The sequence below is a fragment of the Phasianus colchicus genome, chromosome 6 (genome assembly GCF_987193195.1).
Source record: "Phasianus colchicus chromosome 6, bPhaCol1.hap1.1, whole genome shotgun sequence".
NCBI classification, from domain to species: domain Eukaryota; kingdom Metazoa; phylum Chordata; class Aves; order Galliformes; family Phasianidae; genus Phasianus; species Phasianus colchicus.
The window spans coordinates 29,123,556-29,140,270 of record NC_143441.1 but is presented as its reverse complement, the minus strand read 5'-3'; the positions used below and the strand labels follow the sequence as shown (position 1 = coordinate 29,140,270).

Genomic DNA, 16,715 nt, shown 5'->3' with positions numbered 1-16,715 from the left:
GATGCATCTATCGTGACACAACTGTCAGGCTGAATGAGTGACCCCACCTGGGCCCAGGAGCCGTGCTGTGGGCGATGCCACTGCTCTGTGCACCTGGACGGGCAGGCAGCTCTGTCAGACCCAAACCAGAAAGGGTCGGTCACTTCAGTGTCCCAGCCATGAGATCTGTCACATTGAAAACAAGGTGACACGTGCAAGCTGCCTGTGGGGCTGGTTGCTTTCACAAGGAGACGCTTCTTGTCGGTGAGCTCCAGCTGGGTGTTACTGCTGAAGACTTCCTGAAAGGCTGCTAATAGGATCTGAGCTGGCTGCTGCTGAGGGACACGTGGCTGACCCTTCCTAAAGGCAATACGGGTGAGTGAGGTGCCTGAAATAGATGCAGCAGTTCTTCCTGATAAAAATGCTTATTTGTATGTAAAAAGCAGTACAAGCATTGACATTTATGATGCGTGAGCATAGCTGACTGCTCAGAAAAGAGGAAGGATCAATATTTAGGAAGAATATACATAGAGCATTTGAAGTATTAGGGGCACAGTGGAAATACAGAAAAAGCTCCAAGTCTGCATGTCTGCATGGAGTTAAGGGTTACAGTGCAGGAAAAGCTCAGTAAAAGTCACAGATGTAAGGAACTGTGCAGAAAATCAAAATACTAAAGAAAAGAGGGAGAAAATGTCATTCCTTCAGCTTTATTTAACTTTCAGTCTGAAACTCAAGGGTTTGCTACATCCATAATTCAAAACTTGTGAGGATTGTTAGGAAAGTTTTTCTCTGCTCCTTGAGCAGGAAACATGATGCCAGTAACTTACAAATAAGCCTGTAAGACTGCTTCATGATTCCCAGCCTGCCTCACATCAACACAGTTTGTCCAAGCTCTCTAAAGAGCACCGGCTATTTTGAAAGATATTCTTCATTTTGTATATCACTCAAAGGAATTTTTAGACAAATACTTTAAAGTGGCAGTAGAGGATGGATGCTCAGAAAAAAATCTTTGGACATGCATTTCCTATTCACTTTTGTCCAATTTGATCATCTTTATTTTTTTCCAATATCCACAAGGGTTATTTTTCCTATGTTTGCACAAGACACATCTATAGTATTAATGGCAACCAGTATTTGACCTGAGCTTTCTGAATGATGAGTAGAAGAAGAGTAATTTGCCATACCAGGAGCATTACTTGGATCCTTTATACATATTCCAAACTGACCTAATCAATTCCCATTTCATTTCCATGACTATATTATTATTATGAATTATATTTATTTGGTTCTGTTATATCATACAAACTTTGCAGGTAACCAATGATAATACCAATTTCTGTCAGATTCTGTCTGTATGCTCCATGAGGCCGGTTAACATTTCTTATACTTTGTCCCACCCATATAGTTTCTACATTTCCTTACTGATATTCCTCTATGTTCTGGTATGATATTACAGTAAGAAATACAAAATTAATCTCAGTTTTTGCCACATGGACTTCTAAAAAGGGCTCTGATAGCTGGTCTCTCACTTTGCTGCATTGACTGATTTGTCTAAACTTACTCAGTAGCAGAATTCAGTGGCAAAAGCACCGTATCTGTGATGTTAAAACCATAAAGCAATTTATTTTCCTGTGTTTATGAAATAGAAGATAATTGTGTCCCTTGAAGCTCATTTTATCACTGAAAATCTACTTCTTCTGTAAACTCATATGTCAAACAAGTGCTCTGAAAATATTCTAATTACATCTTTGCGAGTGGATTTGAAATAAATATGCAAACAAACATTAAATGTGATTTGAAAAATAGAACAGAACATGAGCCACATTCTCTGCTGACATAAATCCCTGTGCTCTTTCTGTTCCATTACTTCACAGCGTGTTCTGACCTGTGGTTTCCAGACTATTCTGTCAACACATAAATGTATTCAGAGACTTTATTGCCACTCAGTTTGTGCAAATATGTCTAATATTGGACATATATTATCCTTTATCACCTGTTCAGCATTTTCTCAGTCAGCTCTCTGTTGCTTTCTCTTCTGCTCCTGGTGTTTGGGAGGAGCTCCTGAAGAACATATCTGGAGAACCTTATCCTTTTTTTTTTTTTTTTTCTGTATAAATCCTCCTTGATTAGGAGTTTTCTGTCATAGTGAAAGCCATACAACATTAGTACTGCCTGTGCAGTGGTACTAATGTCTTCCATGCTGATTAGAGCTGCCCACTGCCTTTATATACTCGTTCTGTGTGTTGTCTTGAGTCTTACGTTTTGGTCCTGGTTTTGGCGAACCAGGACTGAAACTGAAATGTATATCTTCTTCAGTTTTTATGCTTAGAAGCTCCTAAAGTGCAACTTCTGAATGCAACAGTGATATGAATAATGTGTATCATGAACAGGCTAAGAGGACAAAGTTGCCCCAGCCACTGTACAGAATATTCACAAATATGAATGAACTTAGATCATGATGGTTGCTTTAGCAACAGAGTACTAAGAAAGAGCTATCAACACGTTAAAGATATTTCCTCTTGTATCTTAATAATATTGTGTGAACTGCTACACCTACAGAGAACTGTGCTTCTCAATTGCCCATTTCTTTGTAATGTTAGAATTTGCTCTTTTTGTTTCCAATGTGCTCTTCATCATGAAATGTATCCATTTACATAAGCACTTTTCCAACTCCAAAGGCAGTTGAACTATTTCAAATGTTGTTACGACTGACAACTTGTTTTGAAAGACAATTTTCAATAGTCAGTGCATAATGTAATTGCCTTATTTTGGGACGCTCGGTATTTTGTTTCAGATCTGGATTGTGCATATATTATATATATTATTTTCAAGTACACGTACGTTAAAAATAATTCATTTATGCCTCAAAGACCTTTCTAAAGCATCTATTTGGGGATGTTGCTTTTTATCTCTGAGTTGTCCATATCTGCATGACCCTAAACTTCATTTCTTCTAAAATCCTCTGAACAAGAAATATATATATGTATAACAAATAAGCCAAACATAAGAGAAAGAAAATATCACCATAGTGATGTAGTGGCTGTACTTAAACAGCCATTATGTTTGAATGATGCAATACTGGTCAAATCCTGGAGAGAATAAAATTAAAAGTGAATACTCCCAATACTTCCTTGTGCCTACAATTCATTTTATCTGAGCAGATAAGAAAATCGATCTTGGCAGAAACACCCAAAGATCAAAGGTTCCTCAATTCATAGGCAGACATTACGTGACTGAAAAATGTATTCCAGCTTTTGCCTGATAATGCTACCTCTGCTGTCCTTAAGCTAAATGGAAATGTGGTAGATGGGCACCATTTTTAAGACTAACACTATTACAAGAATATATATTATTTTTGTTCTTAATGCTCTTAATGAAAAAAGTTCACCATCTCTCACTGGCAAAAACTGTTAAGACATAATCAGAGAAATACATATCCAGTAGTCTCCTTTTTCAGTGTATATGAGACATACAGTCTGGAAAAGGTGCTTTGCTTCTTTAACATTCCCAGGCAAAGGACATTTATTTTCCCCCAAAAGAATATTTAAAAAAAAGAGAAGAAAAGAAAAAGACTGTTTTTTTCAATCATTCTTCTTTTTTCATTCTTCAGTAAGGCCATTCTACAGCACCTTTGGTTGGACAAATTGTAATACATCCTCTGATAAGAAGAATCTGAGCGATTAGACCATTTTCAGAAAAAAAAAATAGTACAAAAGAACCTGTCAAGATATAGACAAATTAATAAAAAAATAAACATCTTAATTGTCATTTCACACTGAAACACTGGTATCACTTTGAACACATATATTATGTTTGATTTCATTAATTTTAACATGAAACTTAACCCTAAGGTTGATAGTTCATCTAGTATATTATTATCCTGTTTGTTAATCAAGCACAAGCAATGTGAGATTTCATGGCTCTGATCAACAGAGCTTTAAACTAGGTTTGATGGAGGAAGGCGACGTACTGCTGAGTGACAGAGAGGAGCTGGGAATACTGTCACTGTAGAAAGCAGGGGAGGAAAACCTCAGATTTGTCCCAGCAGAATTTGGGAGTGCTCCTTCAGGAATGTAATGAGCTGATAGCCCAGCTGGAGTGCTTCTATAGCAGTGCATGCAGCATGGGAAATAAGCAGGAGGAGAAGGAAACTGTAATGCAATTAGAAGCTATGATCTAATTGCTATCACAGAAACACGGTGGGATGAATTGCACAGCTGGAACACTACTATCGAGAGCTACAAAATTTTAGAAGGGAGAGGCAAGGCAGGAGGGCTGGGGGAGTTGCCCACTATGTTAAGAAGTGCCTCTTCTCATCCATAATCAGGCTGAAAGCTTGTGGGTTAAAACTAATGACCAGATCAATAAAGCACATCTGGTGGCTGGGGTATGATCCGGGCTGTCTGATCAAAGGGAGCCCGCTGATGAGGCTTTCTTGCTTCAGCTGCAAGAGGTGTTGCTCTCTCAAGCTCTCATACAGATGGAGGATGTCAACCACCCTGTTGTCTGCTGGGAAAACAACATGGCAAGTTGCAGTCAACCCAGGAGAGTCTTACAGTCCGCTGAGGATAAATTCCTGGTCCAGGTATTGAACAGACCAAAGAGAGGTGAAGCACTGCAGGACCTGATGCTGCTCAGTGAAGATGTCATTAAGGAGACTGGAGGAAGTCTGTGAGGCCTCACCTGAAGTACTGCGAACACATCTGGGGCCCACAGCAAAAGAAGGATGTGGAGCTGTTGGAAAGAGTCCAAAAGAGGGCCACAAAGTGATGAAGAAAGGCTGAGTGAGCTGGAATTATTCCTCCCGGAGAGGAGAGGACCCCTATTGCATGGCTGGATTTCCAGAAGGCAATACTCCATATGAGAAGCCATTCCCAGGTCTGCCTGGGACCCTGTCATTTCTACCCTTCTCTCAGTAGAAACACAGAGCCTGAGGTATCTGCATGATTCTTCTTTGTTTATTGCCACAGACAGTGTTGCTAGCTTTGGTTTATTTGACAGAGACAGGCTGGGTTGTGAAACTATTGGGCACCAGTAAGTACAATCTGCAGAAACGTAACAAAACTTTGTAGTTGTAGCCTGGAAGTAAAAACACTCCTTCTGCTTTTGAAGGTTCAGGACATCAAAAACACAGCAGTTCCAGTGGGTGTAATGAAACACCTCAGGGGATTATCCGTATGACTTGACACCTAGAGGAAACACTGGATAATTGCCACCTACAATTTTGAAAAGATGGATGACTAACAAACTCAACTGCCAGTCAAGGAGACAGTTTTGTGGGATGGATGATTCATAAGAGAACAGCATCACTTTTTCTGTTTTTCACTTTTCTTTTTTTTTTTGTCGACCAATGAAGGTGGCAAACACAGGCAAAATAGTGGCTAGCAGACAAATAACCACAAGTGTGGGGGACATATTCTAAACTGTTGACTACTATATTCAATTGCTTCTGGGCAATACTGAACAAAGGAGGACCCGAATCTGAACCGGAGCACACTCCAATGGGGCTGATACTTGTAAAGGACTTCTCTTTAGCATCCATGGTCGACTGAAAATGCTGTAAGACAACACAGTATGTTCAAGAGGTCCTAAGAGTCAGAGAAGATTGTTAAAATGGGAAAGAAGATTGAAGATGAGTGTGAGCATCACTTTTTCCAAGCACTGTCAGCTGCGGGACAGGGTGTTCTGCCTGCTCTCTTGCACAAAAGGACTGGTCTCTAGAATACTTCCTTGGTGTCTCAAGAACAAATTTCTTGGTGTCCCCTTCCACAGGCTGTGACAGCCTCATACCTTGGCCTGCACATTGGAGGGAAGATTAAACCGGAGCTGAAGGCAGCAGTTCAAAAGTTCTGACACCTGTGAACATGGTGAAACATTGGATTTCTCACATTAGAACTACTTAAGAATGAATTAATTCTTAATACATAACCGATTAAGAGGGAAAAACTCCATCATATAAGTACTATTGATATCTCTACACTTTTAATTATGTTTCTTTTTCCTAGTTTCAGATCCCAAATTCCTGTATTTACCACCTTTCCTCTGAGTGAAATACGCAATCATCTCATAATTCAGTGAGAGAGTGTGATTAGAATGGAGCCTGAGAACTTCACTTCTACTGAATTTCAATTATCTCTGGTACACAACCAGATGTACGCAACCTATTATTGAATATAAACACTCTATTCATTTCCCTCTGCCATAATTATTTGCATCAAGCTCAGAAACAAGAAATCATATGGGAAAGTGGATCTTCTAAAAAGATACTTTGATTTTCATTTTGATGAAAAGCACTGAAGAAGAGCAAGAAGTGAAACTGTCAGCGCTACACAAAATAGAGAATTGTATTCAGAAATGTGTATATTTTTGGTGGAGTTTCCATTAAATTCATGTTGGCATAAATTGCTGCAAGTCAGATAGTTACTCACTGCTGACTGCAGAAACACGGGTTCCCTGCAATTAGAGTATCCTATTGGCAGCTCAGAAAAATGTTTAAGTATATGCTTAAATTCACGTTCTCAGAATGTATCCATATAAAGCGTGGAATAAGAAATTGTTTTCAGCTTTTAAGTGTGGAGTAAATGCTATGCTGATTTAAAACCTGAAATTGAGAGGTAACACCCCCATTTTGAAGCTAGCTATAGTTTACGTTTCATTAATGCTTTTCACTCGTGGTGCATTAAAGCTTCTTTCTGTGAGCCTCAAACCACAACATTTCATTCTCGTACATGTTTTATTTTCATCTAATTGTTTCTCATTATACACGTGCACATGTATATGGATAAATTTCTGTAAGTCGCCATCTATTTCAAGCAGTCTATACCAAGTCCACCCACCTGTTTGGCAGTGCAATCTGTTTTGTAAATTGACTGTGATGTGACACGGCAATTGCATAACCGGGACTTGAGCTGGCACAACTCAAGTGGGAGACGAGGGAGGAATGGCAGGGTTACAAATAACTCCATCCTGGGTGTGGGTATTTTGGGTTGTTTCAGTCTATTTTAAATTCTTCAGACCTGAAGTGCAGTGAAGAGAAAAAGTGACACAGTCAAGATCAGAAAACCTCTCTTAACTTCAGTATATCAAAGCTTGAAAGGCCTCTGTCATTCAGTACAATGCTCTTGAAGGAAATTGCAGCTCCAGGAAAAACCGAGTGTTTATCTTGCCTAAATTTAACCCCATAAGTGCAAATCGTACATTTTTTTTGAAAGGGATATAAGAAATATTTCACTATCTAACTATGAACATATTCTGGCACATTTTTTTCCTTTTTTTCAGTGCTTGAAGTAAAATTGTTATCTAGATGGATGATCTACCAGGTCACTTCTGTGGACATGTTGTCATTCTTAATACAAAGTGAATGCAGTGTGCAGTTTCCAGTGTCTACGGACTGATGAAAGTTAAAAAAGAAGAGGGTGAGCTTGAAAGCATGAGGAGATTTCACTAGGAAGAGACCCCCAACAGCACAACGGCAGTGATGCTGGCTGGCATAACTGCGCAACTGTTCCAGAACCACAGCCAGCTCTGCTTCCCTTATGGAGTCCTGGCAGAGCTCTGCAAGAAGTCAGTCCCACTCCATACGCTGCTTGCATTTGCTGTCTGAAGGTAATAAAGCTGTTTCCTTGTTGCGTTTCTCTACACAGCTTCTTAGCATCAAGCATGCTAAGAACCAGCTGACTGATGCTTTGCAGTGGTATGGCACAGAGGAAATTGTCATGTGGCACCACTTATGCTAAGATGGGCAAGCATGCATCCCAGTGTATCTGTATGGAGCAGAACAAGGCTGTCCAGCAAAAGGCACCATCAGACAGAAATGTTTTGCAGGTATAATCTGACAGAGTATTAATATCTACCCATTAACTTCCAAATTTGACCATGCGATGCCCTGCTTTTATGTCTTTCCCAAATTGCTTTCAAGCTCATTCCCTGATAGTTATTGCATTTCCCAGAGTGAATGATGTTACGCTGATTGCTGATTACTCGGGGACTTTTTACTCCACAGGGAAAACTTCTGTTTGAATAGCTTCAACATGTAACAATTAAAGTGAAGTTGAATGGTACATCTTCTATTAGAACAGAGCTGTAGAAGAACATACGATTGAAAAAACAAAAATTACAGGTTTTGTTAAAGTAAATCAACTCAATGTGACTTCTGGAAGTGAGCAGTGTGGCTTCTTAACTTCCTTCAGGGTTCATGGCTTTGCCAAAATGGGGGTAAAGTTTGTGAACTTCTCATTTGTACAAGTTTCAGTCAAAATTTTCAGTTCTGATTTTATTTGACAGCTCTTTTTTGACAGGCAGAAGATGGGAAAGTATGGGGATCACACACTTTCATTTAGTATTTTAATTGCTGAGTCTAAATTTGGCAGTGTCTCCACCTTAATGGAACTTAATGGCGCTGTAATTGCTCGGTGGTGTCACAGAGAATCGATTCCTGATTATGTTCAGGAATAGCACTTTCATGTCTCAACTGAATTCAAACATGGAGACATTCCTGCCAGCAGAGCAGTGTGCCACAAAACACCTCTTCATCATTGCTGATGATAAACAGTGCCACTAATGTCTCGATAATAACTTTTGTCTTCTTTGCAACAAATATTTTCTTTGTATTTTAGCTTGTTTGATTAAACTGCTCACTGGGGCCTGAGAAGCAATTTTACATTTCTATTACTGTAATTAGTCTGCATATAATGTTAAAAATTAACTGTGCTAGAGAAATTGTTATCGTTATTATATTTGATGTAAATCAAGCTTTACTCTTATTTTCTTTTAGCTGGAGTTATTGCTGCTTCAACCAACTCTTGTAAATTAACGTTATTATTTACGGAGGAATTATTGTCCCCCAGCAAATGCACTGAAATTTGTTCCCCAGTGAAGGAAGGCAGTGAATGCTAAAGTTCACAGCTACTGTATAGATCTCTGATTCAGAAGAGCCCTAAAGTATTGTTTGCAAAATGTGTAACACTGGGGGCCTTCTGGGGGCCAGAGAAGGATTCAAGCACCTGAAAGCAGGCTGAAACGTGAATGGTGAAGTACTAGTGGTGCCCATGATGTTGCACTGATGCTTGTAAATCAGAGAATCATTGAATCATTAACGTTGGAAAAGACTACTAACATCATCTAATCCACTGTGCCCACTAACCCATGTCCCTCCGTGCCTCATCTACCCTCCAGCCTTGCTAGTTTCTGGGACATGAAGATCCCAGGTGGCAAGGCTGGAGGAGAAAATGCCTAAACACTTGGCTAGGAAGAAAATGCATCAGAGTCTGATGAAGATGGTCATTACTGTCCCAAAGAAGAGAGCGTAGTGATGCATGTAAGTATAAGCCTGTACTGTGTAAATGCATTAGCAAAATGTGTATCTGCCATGTTAGTCAGAAAGTTGTCCACGGAAAGGAGGGCTGACAGCATCCCTTGGGCTGCTGCTGGTCAAACAGCCCCTCTCCAAGGCCTCCAAGGGCAGCCAGTGAGAGCCAGGCACCTTCTGGTTTTGCAGTGTCCAAGAACCCAAGGCCTGCACTCTCCACTTCCCTGCACATACTGCTTATATCAAAGAAAATAAATCAACCTCTGAAATTAGAGGTCAAGAGGGGAAAACATGGGGAGAAATCTAGCATCCTTTCCTCTTTGCATTTCAATAACCAGGTGTCTGAGGACCAGGTCTATCCCTCATATAGCATTTAGCATATTAGCTCCCTCTGAGCATAATGGTCAGACATTTCCAGAACTGTTGTCAGCAGCTGAGATCCTTAAAGTACTTCCAGAAAAGCAAAGCTAAGTGTCACACTAGTATGCACATTTCTGATGTACCTTTTCATCTCAAAGAAAAGGAGATAAAAGACTGGGGAAAAAAAAGATAAAATGCTACGTGAAATGCTTCATGTACCCCTCTCGTGAGCGATCTAAAGATGTGTTGGTTCATTTTGCTAAGCCTAATAACTGAACTCAGTTGTCTCGTGTGTTGAACGAATGAACTGGAGATGATCAAACACTCCAAGACAAAACTGTCACTTGTGATGAAGCCAGCTGACAAAGACCCATTCTGGTGTGATGATCTGGGAGTCTTTTAGCACTCCCTGCTGTTTGACTTCTTGTTGAAGTATCTTTATTGTCTTATCTTTCCAAAATGAAGCTTTTTATTCTCTCATAGGATGTTATCTGTCAATCATCCAAACTGTGCTGCTTTGGTGATTAGATAGTTTTTTTATAAGAGGCTAAGAAATAAAAAGTTGAACTCTGTCATGAAGTGAAAAAAGGAGGCTCAAGTGGAATTACAAATGAGATTTGACTCTCCACCACCAATGGCTTTGGTACTGAAGGACATTTACAGTGTATGGTGACTAAGAGTCTGGTCCCTAAGCTGGGTCAGTGAGGATGAGGAGGAAACACCTGGGAACTAATTATTCCGCTGAGTTAAGAAGCACTATAGACCATCATTCAGGTGGTCTCTGAAAAGATATAGATGATGCATATGATGTTGCAGAATTCATTGGCTCCTAGCATGGTTTTCTACCCCTGACAACCTCATCTGCAACATCCTTCCTCTTGTGCCTCAGGGTGTTTAATCCTTTTGCAACTCAGGCATCAAACTGCAGCATGATGTCCAGCATCTGCCCTGTTTAGATGTGACTTAGCTCTAAACAAGGAAAGATATTCATACACATGAAGTAATGAGATTAGTCCTGTTATGTGAAAACATCTGAATGCTTTGATCTAAGCCTAAAGCTTTCAATTGTTTGTTTATCATTGAGAAGTTGGTATCTCTAGATCACCAGGAGTCTGGGGGATACATTCTTGCACCAATAGAGTTTATTGAATTTCCATGGTCAAACTTAGTCGTGATTCAAATGAACATAATTGAAATTATTTCAAAGAATGAAGGTAGAACAATCTATTTAAAATCAGGATTTTAGCTGGCAGAAGAGAATTATGATAGATTGCTTCTTGTTCTTCTACATGGGCATTTTCATTTATTACTATTTCAGATCATTCAGTGTTCCAATAAATGGAACACTCATCATATCTCAGAATGAGACCTCCTCTCCTCTCCTCTCCTCTCCTCTCCTCTCCTCTCCTCTCCTCTCCTCTCCTCTCCTCTCCTCTCCTCTCCTCTCCTCTCCTCTCCTCTCCTCTCCTCTCCTCTCCTCTCCTCTCCTCTCCTCTCCTCTCCTCTCCTCTCCTCTCCTCTCCTCTCCTCTCCTCTCCTCTCCTCTCCTCTCCTCTCCTCTCCTCTCCTCTCCTTTAACAAGGTGAAACACTTTTTTGTTATTACTGTTGAGTGGAGTGTGGACTTATGTGGTAATCACACACACACAAAAAGAAAAAAATGCACATGTATTTTACACTGACTTTGGACTTCACAGAATTACAGAATCACAGGATTGTAGGGATTGGAAGGGACTGCTGGAGACTGTCGAATCCAACCTCCACTTCTATGTGATCAGTATTTATGTAGAACTCCTCTACATAGCTGCAGTGTCTAAGATACCAAATAGCTTCAGTTATGAATAACCCTTAAATGGAAACCAACAGGATTTGCTCCACTGAAGGTGATTTCCTCATTAGTTGTGCCATTCGGTTATAACTTCTGTTTAAAAAGAATTTTTAGCTAAACAACTTTTACAATAAATGATGCTGAGATTTAATCTTTATGAAAGTGTTTTGATGTTACATTTGGTAACAGTCTGTAAGAGCAATCTAGAGTCAAAGAAAATAGCATCAGTACTTTCTCAAAATATGTGCTCGATTACAAGATGTAGTCAAACATTCCTGGACAACTCATCAAATACACATTATGAACCCATCTCCTAAGATTTTGTGTTTAATTGCAAAAATTTTGTAATTCTTTCACTGTCTGACCTTAAATATGATAGAAGTCCCAACAACTCCAAAGCAGAAACTCTTTTGCCGTGCTTGGGCAAAATGCATACATGGACATTGTTAGATTATTTCTGTATAGATTATTGCTGGTATAACAAGTTGTACTGCAATCTATTCATTCATTTCATAAGCATTCCACGATTTGGAAATGCTTTCATTCTGAAAAATATCTAAGAACAGAAACTTTGTCCAGTGAAATGAAGTGCAGAACAAAGAGTTGTGGAGGCCAGATTAAATCCTTCCCCTGATTGGATCAGAATAATTAATTCCATCTTAAATTTATATGCTGCACTCCAAATTAGTAGTGTCTGAGGGTATGAATTGTCTTAATGTTGCAAGCAAAATATTTAACTTTTCCAAAATATTAAATTCCTTTTGTTCCTGAAGAGAATTTTTGCAACAATGAACCTTGAACAATTAACCTCACAGCTGTGCTTTCAGCAGAAACTATTTTTTCCCACTTTGGGAAAATCCAAGCTTTTATTCAATTGGTTAAAATTTCTGTTTCAAGGAATGTTGTCTGGAAAAAAAAAAATCTTCCTGTAAAATTTTCATTTGTGAAAAAATGACCACATCATGTAGTGAGCTGGTGCATATTCTTTGATCCTCTGTGTTAAATTTCTATTTTGAAATTGTCTGAGTGTGATTTCTAAAGGTTTTGTTTTAAGACTAATTTTCTTGCAGAATGCTATTTGGAAAGCAAAAGAAGAACTGGTACATTATTCATGTAACTGTGTTGTTATTGATGCTGTTACTTCTGTTGATACTTCCCATTTTATTATTTTTATTATTAATAATAATAACTATAGCCCTAATAGCAGCAATGAAATGTATCTGACATTTGGCAAATTCAATCTACTCCATATAAAGTGATTTTTTAAGTAATAACGAGATGGACAAAAAAACATTCAGGAGACCATCTGTTTTTTAAAATATTATCCAGATCACTGAGTCATCAAAATTGATCTGGAAATATCTGAATACACTCTCCTGTGCGATTTGCAGACAGGCCTGCATATGGCAGCACCAGTAGTGTAAGAATTTCTTTGGATACTATAACACTTCTGCTTCTGATAATGTTGAGGGAGATTAAAAAATCCGTTTGTAACGTTTTTTGGATCAGAATTTTCTAATTCATAAATAAAAATTTAGAAATAATTAAACAGAACATACAAACAATAAATATATAGCCAAACAACTAAATGCAGCCATGTATTGGAGGAAGTCAGTATCAGGATATTCAGTAAGGTAGACCAGCACTGAAGAACATTGCTAGGAGGAAAAATATCAACAATAATCTTGTTATATGTTTGCTAGAATGAGAAATACTCCCCATACTTTACTTTAATCGGTCTCAGAGCATACATTTTCAGTTTTGGAAACTACAAAATAATGTATATTTGATTTAGGAATTAATAAAACCATGTGAGATGAGGAAAAAAATTAAAGTCTTTCATCAATAACATGGGAAGTTAATGAATCAAGTCTAGCTTTGGTGCACATGAAGAGTCTTTTATTCTGAGGAGAATGAATTTATTAAGAACATATACTTCTGCTACACTTTTCATTCCATAAAGTCATCTCAACTTTTCAGACTCCCTATGCAGGCTCAGCAAAAGCTGTGTGCCTCAAGAGCTCTGGGACTGACAGCCTAACAAAACTTCTTGCAAAGAGGAGGGCGCACCATTGCCAGGAGAGGGGTTGGGGAAAGTCTTTGTGGGGTGAGACCTGAGGACAGTTTGCTTCCAGCAGCTGAGAAACAGGAGGGCCAATGCCATCTTCAGCAGTTTTGCGCCATGTCTTAATATGTATTTGTTGAATTTTAACTGCTATGTCACAGCATTCAGCTAGAACTGATGTTGAAGACAAGGTTAGCCAAGGTCAGTCTCTTGGAATAACAGAATAAATAGAAAAAAAAGGCATTTCTTAGAACATCTTTGTAAAGTTTTAATGCTTTGTTAAAATCATATAGTTTAACTTTAGGGAAGCCACAAAAAGCAAACAGTTTCAACATAAAACAGAAAAAGATGGAGTCTGGATGAATGTATAATACCAGCAACAGCATGGGAGTTTGCACCTATTCCCCATTTAGCTTCATTGCCTATGTCACCAGTGTAATTAGCACATCCTATAACACCCTGTTATCCACATTATCACAGTCTGACATGTACAAGAAGAGTAACACAACAGAGCAGAGAGTTCACAAGCCTTATGCCCAATTTGTAACATTTTCCTTTTTTCTCATCAGAGGTGTTTAGAATTCTTGAAGAAAGGCACAGCACATACACTTTTGTTTTCCACACTCTTTCTTCCTTCTTCCCCAGTTATGAGCTCCTCAGCTCATAAAATCTGGAACATTGTTCTTCCTTTAGACATGTTTTAGCTCCAGACACGCTCCTCCATGGTCATCTCCTCTGTGCAGGCCCAGCAGGAGCTCACAGAGACGTAGGAAAGAAGGAGAAAGCCGAGGGAGATGCAGAAGCGAGATGTGAAGGTGCAAGCCAACAAGAATCCTTTTGTGAAGTTACATCTTTCCAGAACTCTCCTCTCCTTTAGCCCCAGAAGAACAGACAGGTGCTTCAGGGCCATCAGCATCTCCTTAGCCAGGAACAATGTCTTGCTGTGGGCGCTGACCTGTCCTGAATGCCAGAACCTAACTGCTAATGAGTGTCCACCCTTGACCTATGCTTTCTATGCATGGACTGGAGTCCTGCTCGGCTGAGGCAGAAAACAGCAATAAATGGCTGTCAGTCTCGGTGCTCGAAGACATGCCACCTGCCCATTCTCTTCCTGCTTTATTATAATTTGTTCCTCATATTCATAGAATTGTAGAATTACAGAATCATTTGAGTTGGAAGAGACCCTTAAAGGCCATTTAGTTCAACTCCCCTGCAATGAATAGAGACACCTTTAACTACATCAGATTGCTCAATGCCCCATCCAGCCTGACCAAGAATGTGTCCAGGGACAGGACATCTACTAACTCTCTAGGCAAATTATTATTTGTTCCTTATTTTCCTCATAAGCCCAAATCTTCTATTTCTTTTCCCACAATTTCTCCTTGTCCATGAGTTTGAACTTGTACTTTTGAAAAGAATAAATCCATGAATAGCTTTATTTCAGCTGTCAGAGCTTTTATTGTGAAATATAATGCTCCAAAAGAGCACATTTTTACTTTTTATAATGTGAGACAAAGCTGGAGTGAAATAGATCTCACCCACTGGAAGGTAGAGCCCACACACTCATAAAGATTCATTAAATCATCCATTGTGCTTTCCTGAGATGGTCCATGAAAAGTTACAGTAAGCAAACTGAAATCAGTGCTTTTCTGGTGTGCCTATTGCCCACTGCATTGCCATCCCTGCCTGTGGCTGTCATCTGCTCCCACTGGCACAGGGTCTTGGCAACTGCAGAGGTGCTGTTTTCTTGTAAAGAGGGTACTGACCTCATCGAGGCTCTTGTTCCATTCCAGGATGAGGCATTCACTTAGATCTTTACTTGGGATAAGGCTGATGCTGGTTCTGCTAGCAGCTGTTGCAGGCTGGTACAGACAGCTGAGGATGCAGACCTCCAAAGAATACTGAATGCACAAGCATTGGGACATTGCGTGGTTAGAGCTCATGTGGCTGCAAAGCAGACAGATTACAAAAACAGCAGACCAAGAAGATAATAAATCTTTAAGCTACTTATTGTACAGCAGAACAAATATTTATTCAGTTTGTGTAACCTGATTTTTGCTTCAGCAATCAAACAAGCCACTTGCTTTGCACGTTTTACAGCCAGTGATCTGAATGTTAATTGTCACTCTGTGATTTGACAGATACCATCATCATGCTGACACCTTTTTTATTTTCTTTACAGGACCACAGTTAAGTTTCCTGGCTTCTGAGTTGGATAGATTTCAGGGGCGTCACAAAGAAAAGCAAGGAAAGCCATAAGAGAGCTGATGGTGCTCCTCACTCACAGCCACAGTGTTTCTCAGGGCTGACTAATTTCAACACAACTTCACGCAGCAGATAACGTCACTGGAACAATTACAGACAGTCTGCCTTCAATATCAAGCAAAATGACAGCCTTTTCCCCCTGGCCTTGAAACTCATAAAGATCACTCTGCTGCTGAGGCTCACAGAGCCCGTGTCAATACTTCAATGTGGAAATGATTTAGATGAGGCCTCAGGATGGCAGAGAAGAAGGGAACAGTCCCCTCCCTCTCCCTGCTGGCCACCCTTCTGTTGATGCAGCCCATGATACAATTTAACTTCTGTGCTGCAAGCTTGGACTCCTGGCTTTCGTCAAGCTTTTCATCCACTAGAACCCCCAAATCTTTCTCAGCAGGGCTGCTCTAGAGGAGTTCTTCTCCCAGTGTGTACAGGAGCCACTTCTCAAGATTGTCCAAGTCCCTCTGGATGGCATCCCTTCCTTCTGTCATACCAACTACACCTTTCAGCTTAGAGTCATCAGCAAGCTTGTGAAGGGTGCACTCAATCTATATCATTGGTCTATGTCACTGCTAAAGATGAAGAGCACTGCTTCCAAGACAAACCCCTGAAGGACACCATGACAAATCTCCACCTGGGCACAGAGCTGTTGACCACAACCTTCTGGCTGTGACCATCCAACCAATTCCTTATCCACTAAATAGTCCACTCTTCAAACCCATATCCCTCCAATTTAGAGATAAGGATGTGGTGTGGAATTTAACCATACTGCACAGTGCTCATTCCCATACAGTGCTGTGGACCCCTGCAAGGTGTGCAGGTCTCTACTGCTGAGCCCTTCCACCAGCCCATGTGTGAGACCCCACTGCTGGAGTGAAAGGCTCTCAGATGAGCTCAGGAGGCTCTCAGCTGGCAGAA

General features: G+C 39.9%; 1 long non-coding RNA gene across 1 annotated transcript; it reads left to right on the top strand.

Annotated features, from left to right (window-relative positions):
• Positions 1–42: 42 nt before the first annotated feature.
• On the top strand, positions 43–15,979 carry LOC116243310 (uncharacterized). Its single transcript, XR_004169938.2, has 2 exons — positions 43–354; positions 15,721–15,979. It is a non-coding gene; the product is annotated as an uncharacterized LOC116243310 (long non-coding RNA).
• Positions 15,980–16,715: the final 736 nt, after the last annotated feature.